Here is a 13,153-nt window from a genome sequence, read left to right as displayed (position 1 = left end):
TTCTCTCTTTCTCTCTTTCTCTCTTTCTCTCTTTCTCTCTTTCTCTCTTTTTCTTTCACAGAGAAAGAGAGAACAAGTGAGGGAAGGGGGCAGGAGGAAGAGAGAAAATCCCAAGTAGGCTCCATGCCCAGAGCAGAGCCCGACACGGGTCTCCATCTCAGGATCCTGAGATCAAGACCAGAGCCGAAATCAAGAGTTGGATGCTTAACTGACTAAGCCACCCAGGTGCCCCAACATTATTCATTTTTACTAGCAGGTAACTAAAACAGTGTCTTTTCAACCTAAAGACTCATTCCATTCACCTTAGAACTCATTTGTTCCAAAGTTGCTAAAATTGTATCAGGTGGAATAAGCAAAAAGAATTATAAAGTCCTGGTGCAATGTCAAGAGAAAACTCCGTGAGAGTTAAGGGCTTCTCTTCCACCCACCACATATATTTCACTCTGAAAGCCTGGGACACACCAACAGCAGTCTATGGTTAGGATATCCCAGCCATGGTGATACCCTCTGACCCGCTTGCTCACTAAACTTTTATCACTCAAAGTTCATTTAAGATAAGATGCTATATTTCCACATCCCTATTAAAATCTGCATCCCTCTAGGAAGGTTTAATTTGTCTATTTTCAACTTAATGCATTAAATCGAATTAACATGTAACCTGCCATTTTTTTCAAATGCAAAGCACAATTTTGAAGCAAAGGAAATGAGGCCATGAAATCTTAAAAACTAGTATTAGGGTGGATGGAGAACAGCCAAGGAAAATTAGATCCAACTGTGTCATAGTGTGAGCCATAGAGGAGCAGAGAGGAAGTGAGGTAGGAGATCTGGGACGCATTTTAACACTGCTGTCAATCTTCTTTGGCCTGACCCAACTCCACACAGCTAGACCCTAGATTAATAAAAAAATACCAATTCTCCTGTTAATGGTTGGAATGGTAATTGTCATCTAAAGTACTTTGTGTGGAGAAAGACAAATTCACACTTTCTCAGTCTTCTCACATCTCTTCCTGGTTGTTACAGCAGCAAAAATAAATAGTCTTTGCAATGAAAATATTGAAAGAATTTTTGAAATGTGTTAATCCTTATTGTCCTTAAATGTCTCAAAACTTTTAAAAAAATTGCTGGTGGTAGGTGTCATTTCCCTTTTTGAAAGTGACTTTTCAAATCAAATGAGAACAGTTTGAAGGATAATGTTGCTTAACAATAAATTTCCTGAAATGGACAGTTCCCAAAATGTACATTTACAAATAGCTATCTTCATAACAGGGTCTTATCTATCTGAATGCTTTACTTCTTTACTTTCACCACCTGTTCCTCAGCAGAAATGTTTCAATTGCATATATTGCATAATACTATACTACTTACAGTATATACTACACTATTTATAGTATATACTATACTATATAGTATAATACTATATATAATATATACTATAGCATATACTATACTATATGTACACACACACACACACACACACACACACACACTATAATAATATCCTCCACAGCATCAAGTAAGATCTACTTAATATGATCTTACGGCTAAAAGGAAATTAACCTGGTGCCTATGTGCAATACTATATATTTATCCATAAAAGGTCCAATAATTCAACTCAACAATTACACTTTTTTTATTAGGAAACAAAATCAACCAACACAAAATGATTTTGCTTATTTTTTAATTTTAATTTACTAAAAAAATTGAAGATTAGGGAGTTTCCATAGACCAGGTCCCCATCCCCTGACATTGTTTCCCCTATTATTAACAACTTACATGAAGGTGGGACATTTGTTACAATTAATTCAGTGATATTGATACATTATTATAAACTAAAGTCAATAGTATACATTAGGTTCACTCTTTGTGTTGTATAGTTGCATGGGTTTGGAAAAATGCATAATGTCATGTGTTCAGCATTACAGTATCATATAGTTTCACCACCCTTAAAATCCCCTAAGATTTACCTATTCATCACTCACCTACCACACCTAACTCAAACCCTAGGAAATTATTGGTTTCTCTACTATTTCTATAGTTGCACCTTTTCCTATAGTTGGAAATATAGGATATTCCTATAGAATATCCTACAGTTGGAATTATACAGTTTATAGTCTTCTGATAATTGATTTATCTCACTTAGTAATATGCATTTAGGGTCCCTCTATGTCTTTGGGGGGTTCCATTGTTCATTTGCTCTTCTTGCTGGATAGTATTCCCTTATATGGATGTACCACAGTTTGTTTTTCCATTCACCTATGGAAGGATACCTTGATTGCTTGGTAATTATGAACAAATCTGCTATAAATGTCCATGTGCAGGTTTTTGTCTGGTCATAACTTTTCAACTCAATTGGATAAGTACCTTGAAGAGTGATTGCTATACTGTATGGTAAAACTATTAACCTTTGTAAGAAACTCCCAAACTGTCTTCCAAAGTACCTCTGCAATTTTGCATTCCTAAGAGCAATAAATGTCCTGTTACTCCTCATCCTCCTAAGCATTTGGTATGGTCATTTTTTTGGATTTTAGCCATTTTAATATGTGCCTAGCATTATAATTGTTCTAACTAGCAATTCCACAATGACATATAATCTTGAGCATATTTCATATGCTTGGTTTCCATCTTTTAGATCATTTTCAACAAGGTGTCTATTCAGATATTTGCCTATTTTTTAATTGATTTGTTTGTTTTCTTATCATTGAGTTTCTGGTGCTTATATATTTTAGATACAAGTCCTTTATCAGATGTGTGTTTTGCAAATATTTTCTGTCTGTGGTTTGTTTTTACTTTCTTTTAACATTGTCTTATAGAGCAAAAATTATTAATATCACAACTTGAAAATTTTTCCCTTCATGGACTATTTTATAGGTCTAAAATTTCATTGTCAAACCTAAGCTCACCTAGATTTTCTCCTCTGTTATCTTCTAGAAGTTTTTATAGTTTTATGTTTTACATTTAGGTCAATGATCTATTTTGAGTCAATTTTTTTAGAAAAAGGTATAAGGTCTGTGACTAGAGGTTTGTTTGTTTGTTTGGTAGGTTGGGTTTTGTGGGGGTTTTTTTGCATATGAATGTCCAAATGTTCCAGCACCATTTGTTGAAAAGACTATGCTTTCTCCATTGACTTGATTTTGTTCCTTTGTGAAAGATCAGTTGACTGTTTGTGTGGGTCTATTTCTGGGTGCTCTATTTTGTTCCATCGATCTGTTTGCCTATTATTTTGCCAATATCACACCATCTTGACTATTTAGCTTTATAATGAGTTTTGATGTCAGGCAGTGTGCATCCTCTGACTTTCTTCTTTGGTATTGTTCTCACTATTCTAGGTCTCCTGTCTTTCCATAAAAACTTTTAAATCAATTTATGAAGATACACAAAATAACTTTAACTCGCTGGGATTTTGTCTTCATCTTAAAATATCAGTAGTTCAGGCATCACTGGGCTCATATTGCCACAGAATAACCATCTGCTATTACTTTTTTAGACAGAGCATATATATTCCAGATGACTTCAATCTCTGCCTGGCCCATTTCAGTTATGTTTATAATCTCTGTAGCTTCATTGGAGACATTAGTGTTTGTGACTTGATGACAGGTATAAAAATGTCAGCTATTGCCAGAGAAATTTGGTTTTATTTCTCCAAAGATAATTCTCTATAAATATATAACCTCATAAATTCTAAGATTATGGAAGTTCCCAAAAAAAGCTAATAGAAATTTTCTTTAATAGTAAGTAGTTCGTATGTTTCACAACATTGTGATGGATTAAATATGATCACAAACTGTTCGAGTTCCTCCAATCCAGAATGGAGGGTCTAGTTCCCCATGATTTAAATCTTGCCTGGCCCTGTGTTGTGCTTTGACCAATAGATTATGGTGTGGGTCATACTGTATGAGCTCTGGAGTCAAGGCCTCAAGAGGTCTTATGGTTTCTGCCATGACTCTTTCTGAGACTAGCATCTTAGTCTAGCTACCTGAAGAAGGCACATGGAGGATAACTGAGTCCCCCAAGCCAAAAACCAGCACCAACTGACAGACATGTGATTGAGGCCATCATGAACCTTCCACTTCAGCCAAATATACACAAGGGAGCCAAAGTAAAACCAGCAGAGGAACTGCTGAGATACACTGCAGGATTATAAGAGATAATAAATTATTTCAAGTCACTAAATTTTACAGTGACTTACAGTTATGTAGCAATAAATATTTGTCTTATTTTTCTTCCTTAAAATGTGATTTTTTAAAAGAGGAGTGTCAAAAAGTAGATTTATGTTTTAAAAGAGGGAGGATGGAGATACAATTGCCAAGGTTATCTTTGTGTGACAGAATCATGAGTGGTTTTTATTTACATCTTCGGATTTTTCTCTATTTTCAAAGGTTTTTATAAGAACACATATTTTTAGAGTAGAGATTTGTGTTAAATTCTAGTGTTGCAAAGGTGGAGGATAATTATACAAGGAACAAACAAATTATAAAAGTCAATGATTAAAACACAAGGCATATATTTAAAAACAGATGAAAGGTTTCTCTCTAGGCTCTAAAAATGGTATAGGTGGAAAAGCCCTGGAAAGAGTAAACTTGAAATTTTAGGTCATGACTTTTGTTGACTAAATTGATTTTAATGGGACTATGATGGAATTAGGAAATATCCATAAAGATAGTTTTTGTTCTTGCTATATGGGCATTGACTATTCAGATCCAAATGAAATTGTTCAGCTAACAGGCTGAACATGGCAATTTTTTCCAGTTAATTAATGAGTATGATTTCATCACAGGAAATGGCATCAGATTACCAGTTTGTAATACTGGATTTCATAAACTGGGTGGTAGGTACACAAATGGTCATTTTATGTTTATTCTTTGAACTGCACATATGTTGCATATGCTTTTATGTATGTGCTGTATGTTTTAAAATAAAAACGAGAGGAAAATGAAAGCGTAGACTCGAGAAAACATATTTGGCAATAGCTTTAAAATCAAACCAGCAAAAATGGATTGTTTTTCCTCTGTCATTTTATTAAAAACCAAAAAAAAAAAAATAAGCAGACTTCTTTCATATGATGCTCATGGAAGTGAATACAAAAAATTATGCAAACAATTTTTCTAAGTTGATAACAAGCAGTCTGATTTGCTTAGACTAAGAACCAGTTTAGCTTCTTCCTATTGGGGAATATCGGTATGATTCTCCATCTGACCTGATCTCATTGTCATCCTGGTGGCAAAAGAGTTAATCTCCTCAGAGAGCAAGAGGGTAGTATGTAACTAGAGGAAAAAGAGTCCTTACAGGGATACTGATCTCTGACATAACACAGATTGCATTTCAAGTGTAAAAACACCTTATGGCAACATGCTGCCTTTGTTTATGCTTTCCTCCCTGCCTTCCTTCCTTCATTCCTTCCTCCCTCCCTTTCTAATTTTTTAAATGGAAAATTTGGCCTATTTAGCTTAATCTGTTATCTGAGTTGGAAAGGACTAATCTACAATCACTAGGAAAATGAATCATGATACAGACAATGGATCTCACAACTGTTCATTTTCAGGGACCAATGTGCTCTTAAAAACTATCGAGGACCCCAAAGAAATTTTGTTTATGTAAGTTATAGCTATAAATATTTACCATATTGAAAGTTAAAATTGAGAGACTTTTAAAAAATATTTATTAAATTTTTATTTATAACATCATAATATATGTATTTTTAAACTGCATTTTTCAAAATAAAAACATTGGAAGAGGGGTAGTATGTCACATTTTTATAATTTTTTTAAAGATTTTGTTTTTAAGCAATCTCTACACCTAACATGGGGTTTGAACTCACAACCCCAAGAACAAGAGTTGCTTCTACTGACTGAGCCAGCCAGGCACCCTGACTTTTGTGAATTTTTTTAACGAGTGGTTTAATGAACAATAACTAGACTATAGTGTTACTTTCTGCATTCACTTTGTTCTGATATGTTGATTTGGTTGTGTTATATGAAAATGATCTGATGTCAAACAAATACGTAGTTGGAAAAGGAAGGTGTATTTTAATAGCCTTTTCAAATAATTGTAGACTTTATCCTTTAACACTATACCAATAAGTAGTTTCTTGAAAGTTAGCTGCAATGTGGAATCTGACCCCATATTGATAAACATTTTACACTGTTACATATAAAAATCTGTTGGTCTATCTTGCATTTTGAATAGATCTTTTTACCTATGCATGGTACTGTCCCATCAATCTGCCATCATTTGGGATGGCACGGGGAATTAGATCTTCCCAATGTTGACACATTTCATTATATAGTATCAAAAAATCCCATTTGTTACTATCACCACCAATCCCATCAGAAAGGCCTTCTAATGTTGTGATGTTGTCAAGCTCCTAGTGTCAGATACAAGTTTTCCAAATTTCTAATTTTACTTAAAAGCCTGAATTTCATCCTTGGCAGCAGATACTGTTTTCCTTAAATTGACTGGCTCACTTTGTTCATTTTTGAGAAAATGTCTAACTAGTACCCAAGTCTGAATAGCTCCAGTTTTTGTGTTGATTGCCCTTTCAAGTAAAAATGGTGTTTCATAAAAAAAAAAGGAGCTAATTCAGTTTGAAACTCAATGATCACAAAAATAAAAAACTAATGTACTTAGACATCCTTCATCTGTATTTCCTCTTTTGATATTCAGAATATTAAAAAATATATGAACTTAAGGATTAAGAATTAATAAAATTAATAATTTTATTGCTTCATGAAAGGTATTCTTAGTCACCATGGTGAAACTATAGGTGGCTCAGTCGGTTAAGTCGGTTAAGTGTCTGACTCTTGGTCTCAGCTCAGGTCTTGATCTCAGGGTCATGAGTTCAAGCCCTGCATTGGGCTCCATGCTGGGCATGGAGCCTACTTAAAAAAAAAAAAAAAGTGAATGTCATTCTTTCTCTTTCTTCTTCTTCTTCTTCTTATTGCTATTATTATCATTACTTTCATTTGTGAGGGCAGTGAAAAACTTAAGTATTTTCAGTCACTTTCTTTCAGCAATAGAGTATTAAAAGTCAAGAAGTATCTTGGATCATATAACCTGACACCTTTACCTACAGTTCACATATTTAGAAATAAGAACTCAACTGTTTTCAGGGCCCAATTACTCAAAGAGTCATGGAGAAGGCACACTGTAAAAGAAGAGAGTATTTTCTATTTTAGGGCATTTCAATTAAAAAAAAGTTTCTATTAGTTGTTACAGTGGCCAGATTAACTGAGTCTGTGAGGCCAACTAGAAGCTAAATTTGACTCTGCATTCCCAGGTTTTCCCAAATACGTCAAGACCACATGATTTTGTCTTACCTCATCGTAGATAACCAGACTCACTACATATATTATCCAACACTGAGTACATTTTAGAGTGAAAGGTAACTATAATTATTCTCGGACACTAGATGTGCCTGGCACTATCCTGTGCATAGTGGAATGCATGCTCACCCTGTGATGATAATGACTTTCTTTTCATGGGGCCATTTTTCTCAATTACTATTTATGAATCTCAACACTGAACTTGCATGGCTGAATCTAAAGAATAACTGAGGCAGAGACAAATTTAATTATGCGCTGCTGGCATCTGTGTTAGGAAAAAAAAAAAACAAAAACAGTTTTCACAATTTAATAACTATCTTCCTCAAAATAACCAGTACTTGCTTTTAATTTTTATGCTTTCTGAATGCCAAACCTTTTCTTTTCTTGTTGCATACTGTTTGGTTTTCTTTATTAAAAGACTGCCTCAATGGAATATCAAACACTTTTCCAATTGGAAATGAAAGGACACTGCAGGCTACAGTGGGATATGCTCACTTCACAGAGCGAGTTTCCGGTCGGCATCCTCAGTTTCAAGCTAACCTACTGCTCACCTGCTGGCTCCTTAGCCATCCCTCATCTAGTTCTGTTTCAGGAAATTCAGCAGGTCCCCTGCATCTTCAAACACAAGCAGGTATAATAATATGTGCTCTGAGTGAAAAATTCCATCAAACTCCTTCTAACTCTGTGTTTAGTGTGTCTTTTATTAGAAACCAGCCTAATCCAGACCGATCACAGGAATCAAAATTTATTTAATAAGAAAAGGAAAAAACCTCCATCTGGCTGAAAGCCAAGGAGTTTTGAACAGAGAAGAAGAGAACCATTTCTCAGGAGCTAGTAGTCATCACTCCATGATTCTATTACTTCCCTTCCTCATTTACTCCAATTCAGTACTAAAAATGACATTCCCTCTCTAAATATTCCTACATCTGTTCATATTTCCTCTTTCTTTCTCCATGTACACACACATACTGCTATTTGTAGATAGAGTTTGGAAGAAGAAAGCAGAGTGTCTATTCTTATCATTGGCATATGGCTATATCCCTTCTGTCTCACAGGCAAATTTTGAGTCTATCAGTTTCATTTTGTAGCAGGGTTGAAGGAAGTGGTTTTTCATTTATAGAATGATTTTTTTTTTTTTTTTGTAATTTTACAGCCGACAGTAGAGTCCCAGAGAACAAATTCTGTCATTATGATGTGTCAAAGTTAGTTTAGGGAACCCAGAAATCTTCATAATTTATATAATGCATAAAGTAGCATTTAAATTTTTTTAGAAAAGTAATTGATTATTTATTCTGTATTTTTTAAGATTTTTTATTTTTTAAGATTTTTTTTAAGATTCCTTTTTTTTTTTAAAGATTTTGAGAGAGAGAGACAGATAGTGACAGAGATAGCAAGATAGAGAGCACAAGCAAGGAGGAGAGGGAGAAGCAGGCTCCCCGCTGAGTAGGCACAGGGCTCTATCCCAGGACCCTGGGATCACGACCTGAGCCAAAGGCAGAATCTTAACCCACTGAGCCACTCAGACACGCCATTCTAACTCTTGTTTTTGTTAAAGAATAAAAAAAAGTATTTGGGTTATTTCCTATTTGGCCAATGTTGAAAAAATAAAGGTATGCCCATAGCTATGACTAAGTACGTCTTTCTTATGCTCTAGGAATAAACTGATATCAAGCAGGACCAGAGAAGGAAGCTCAGGTAGTACCTTCATTGATTTTTGTGACTTTTGCACTCATAAGTTATAGGTTTGGCTTCTACACTCTCAGAGAAAGCCTCTTGTTTGTGAGTCAGGACAGATTGCTGGACCCTTTAGTCACCCATCCTGGAGCCACTAAGTGTCATAGTCCTAGTAAATGCACAGCTGACCATGTATCAGCCCTAAAAGACTCCTGGGAAAAGAAAGATTCTTTTTTCAAGGAACCTTCTTTCCTTCTTACAGAGGACAATTCCAAGTATACTGTTTTTGTTTTTGACCTTATATGAAATAGCAACATAGCAGAGGATGGGAGTTAAGAGGAGATCACATAAACAATATGTAATATCACTCAAGGTCAAGAATGAAAAGAGAAAAACTAGCAGGACTGGTGAGGGAGAGATCACTAGTGACATTAGAATGATAGGCACGGCAAGAAAAATGTAATAGATCACCCAGTATTTCAAATACTTTTAACTTGGAATCCTGGACTAGCTTCATGTCCACAAAACAACACTGAGAGATGAAAACTTTGTTGTTGTTGTTGTTGTTGTTAATAAATTCAAGAATCAAAGAGATACTGTCTATTTATCCACTACAAGTCAGCTTAGGCTTACTAACATATAAACTTTGTGGATCTGAATGGAATTTCATCAACTCCATATGAAACACTGATTATCTCTACTATCTCACATTGGTTAAAAGACCTGACTTACAATAACAAACTCTAATATAGCATGAATGTCCATTGGTTTCCATGTTCTGCCCAGCCCTGGTTCCCAAAGAGGGCAAGCTAAAGCTATCAAGGTTGGGGGTTGGGGGTGGAGGACATCATGATGTGGGACTTAGTCATTTCACTACATGGCCAGTTGTATACAATAAAAGGTTATCTTATTTTTTTTAGTTGTGCTTTTTATAACAACATAAACCAGCTTAAAACCATTGTTTCTTTTAAACAATTGTTTTTTAAATTAATTTAAAAGTAGGATAATCTCATATTTTATGAGATTGATTTTGACAATGATTGTATTTTAGCATGGCGTTATAGTATTGTTTTCTTTTTTTTAAAGATTTATTTATTTATTTGAGAGAGAGAGAGGAGAGAGCAAGTTGGGGGAGAGGCAGAGGGAGAGGGAGAGAAATCCTTAAGCAGACTCCCTATCGAGCATGGAGCCCTATGTGGGGCTCAATCCCAGGATCCTGAGATCATGACCTGAGCTGAGATCAAGAGTCAGCTGTTCAACTGAGGCACCCAGGCACCCCCCAATATTTATTTATTTATTTGAGAGAGAGCTGGGTAGGGGCAGAGAGAGAGGCAGAGAGAGAATCTTTTTTTTTTTTTTTTTTTTTTCCCGCTCATAGAGAGAATCTTAATCAGGCTCCAAACCCAGTAGTGCAGAACCCAACGTGGGGCTTGATCTCATGACCATGAGATCATGACCTGAGCCAAAATCAAGTCAGACACTCAACCAACTGAGCCACCCAGGTGCCCTTAGTTTTTAATAGAGTTTGTCTAGCAAACTTGAACTCTTAAACACCATGATTTCAAAAGTGAAGTTGGAGATGAATGTGGAATAAAATAATAAATGAGAGCCCTGGTAGTGAGAAAACTTGGAAAGGCTGTTCTAGGCCAACCTTTTCTCTCAACAAATAAGGAAACTAAGGATTTTAGAAGATTCAGTGAATTGGTAATTGCTAATACAGATCAAATACTAGAAGTCTTATTTATCTTCTAACTCTTATTTCTAAGCCAGTGTCTCCCACAATATTTTGTATAGGAAACAAAATGATGTTGATGCAAAGTTTAGGGTGAAAATCATGTAGCAATGCATTACTAAAGAAGAAATAGTTGAGTATACTCTGCCTTTCGATAGATGTGAAAAGCAAATGCAGAAACATAGTATTGTCGGTAAATAGCATAAAATATGTGTAACTATCACTAAACAAATGAACACTTAGATACCCAAAATCAAAATCAGGTAATTTACTCTCAGATAAATAATCTTGACATGAGAATTGAATTCTTTAAGACTGGAATTTCTAAAATATAAAAGTAATTACAGTAGTTACTTAGGACCTAGCAATTCCAGACATTATATTTGGCCTCTTAAGTTAAAACCTCATAACCACACTAAGCAACGTGATATTACTCTCTACATTTCGCAAGATAAATAAAGATTTGGATTATGTAAACTGCCCTAAATTGCACTACTAGTAAGTGGTATAACTGAGATTTATACTTAGTCTGGTGTCATACTCCATGCTTTTAGCAACTTATTATAATAATAGTTTAATAGATCAATATTAACTCAATATGAAATGGACTGTGGTAGTCTACATGCTGACTCCTTCATGCAGTCTGAATTAAGTCTGACATAATATTCAGGAAATATGGACTTCACATGGTTCAAATATAATATAGTCTTATATTTCATTCTTTTCTATGTACATGTAAGAGAAAAGCAGAAGAAACCATTTTATCCAACTTAGATCTATGAAAGGTTAATACTGTTCTATCTACAGCATGGCATAAAAAAGAGTTTTATTCAAAACTAGCCACAGACCTGTACCTATGAAACAAATTATGCATTATATGTTAAAAAAAAAAAGAACAAGATAGTAGGAAGGGAAAAATCAAGGGGGGGAATCACAGGGGGAGACAAACCATAAGAGACTATGGACTCTGAGAAACAAACTGAGGGTTCTAGAGGGAAGTGGGGTGGAGGGATGGGTTAGCCTGCTGATGGCTATTAAAGAGGGCACATATTGAATGGAGCACTGGGTGTTATATGCAAACAAGGAATCATGGAACACTACATCAAAAACTAATGATATAGGAGCACGATGGTGGAGGAGTAGGAGACCTGGATTTCGTCTGGTCCCGGAATTCAGCTTGATAGGGATCAAACCATTCTGAACACCTACGAATTCAACAGGAGATCGAAGAAAAGAATAGCAACAGCTCTCTGGACAGAAAAGCGACTACTTTCTGGAAAGGAGGACGTGCAAAGAAGTGAATCCAAGGCGATATTCAGGAGGATAGACAGTAGGGGAGGGGGCTCCGTCCACTGCTTTTGGCAAGTGATAGAGCAGCAGAGCACAAAATCAGAACTTTTAGAAGTTGGCTCTGCTGAGGGACGTTGCCCCAGTGGCTAAGCAGGGGGTGGAACCCTCTCTGGGACAGTGTGGTCTCAGGGCCCTCAGGGTGACAGAAAGACCGGGGGTGCCTGAGTGCAGCAGAGCTCCCAGGTATTGGAACGGGGAAGCCGGCTGCAGAGACGGAGCCAAGGCGTGGGCTCTCAGCTCAGGGTTGCCATAAACCATGATCTGCAGCACAGTCGGGCCACTGTTCCTCCAAGAGGGACCCAATAAGCGGACATCCGGGGAGACTCCCCTTCCTTCCCGGGGAGAAGCGGCGCCAGAGCGCACTGCAGGGATCTGCTGGGTTTGGAGACTCCACACCGGGTCGTGAGCCAGAGATAGAAACACTTGGTCATGGGCTGGGTGAGCACGGAGTGCGGCCGGAGACCGGGGACACAGGAGTGACTGACTGCTTTTCTCTGGGGGCGCACTGAGGAGTGGGGCCCCAAGTTCTTGGCTCCTCTGGGGTGGAGATTGGGAGGCCTCCATTTTCACTCTTGTTCTCCAAAGCTGTATCGAAAGCTTGCAGGGAACAAAATCTCCTGAGAGCAAACCCGAGCAGATTACTTAGCCTGGACCGACAAGGGCGGGGCAATTCCACCTCCGGCAAAGATATTTGGGAACCACGGAAACAGGCCCCTCCCCCAGAAGATCAGCAAGAACAGCCAGCCAAGACCAAGTTTATCGATCAATGAGAACGGCAGAACTCCAGCGCTAGGGGAATACTGCACATAGAATTCATGGCTTTTTTACCATGATTCTTTAGTCTTTCAAAGTTAACTTTTTTCTTTTTTAACTGTCTTTTTTTTTTTTTTGAATTTTTCGTTTTCCCTTTTTCAACCAATATCTTATCAATCCCTTTTTTAAAAAACATTTTTTATTTTTCATTTTTAGAGTCATAGTCTAACCCTTCATAGTAGTTACCCTTATTTTTGGCATATTTATTTAAGTTATTCTCTCTTTAAAATTTTGAGACAGTTTCTTCTAACAGATCAAAATATAC

General features: G+C 36.4%; 1 protein-coding gene across 3 annotated transcripts in view; it reads right to left on the bottom strand.

The window, feature by feature from the left end:
- Positions 1 to 13,153, bottom strand: part of DCC (DCC netrin 1 receptor) — a 1,177,272-nt gene that overhangs the window by 609,802 nt on the left and 554,317 nt on the right. The window lies entirely within an intron of this gene.

This window comes from Zalophus californianus, chromosome 14, assembly GCF_009762305.2.
Source record: "Zalophus californianus isolate mZalCal1 chromosome 14, mZalCal1.pri.v2, whole genome shotgun sequence".
Taxonomy (NCBI): Eukaryota; Metazoa; Chordata; class Mammalia; order Carnivora; family Otariidae; genus Zalophus; species Zalophus californianus.
Note: the sequence above shows the minus strand (reverse complement) of the source record. Positions and strands in the feature narration are given on the sequence as shown.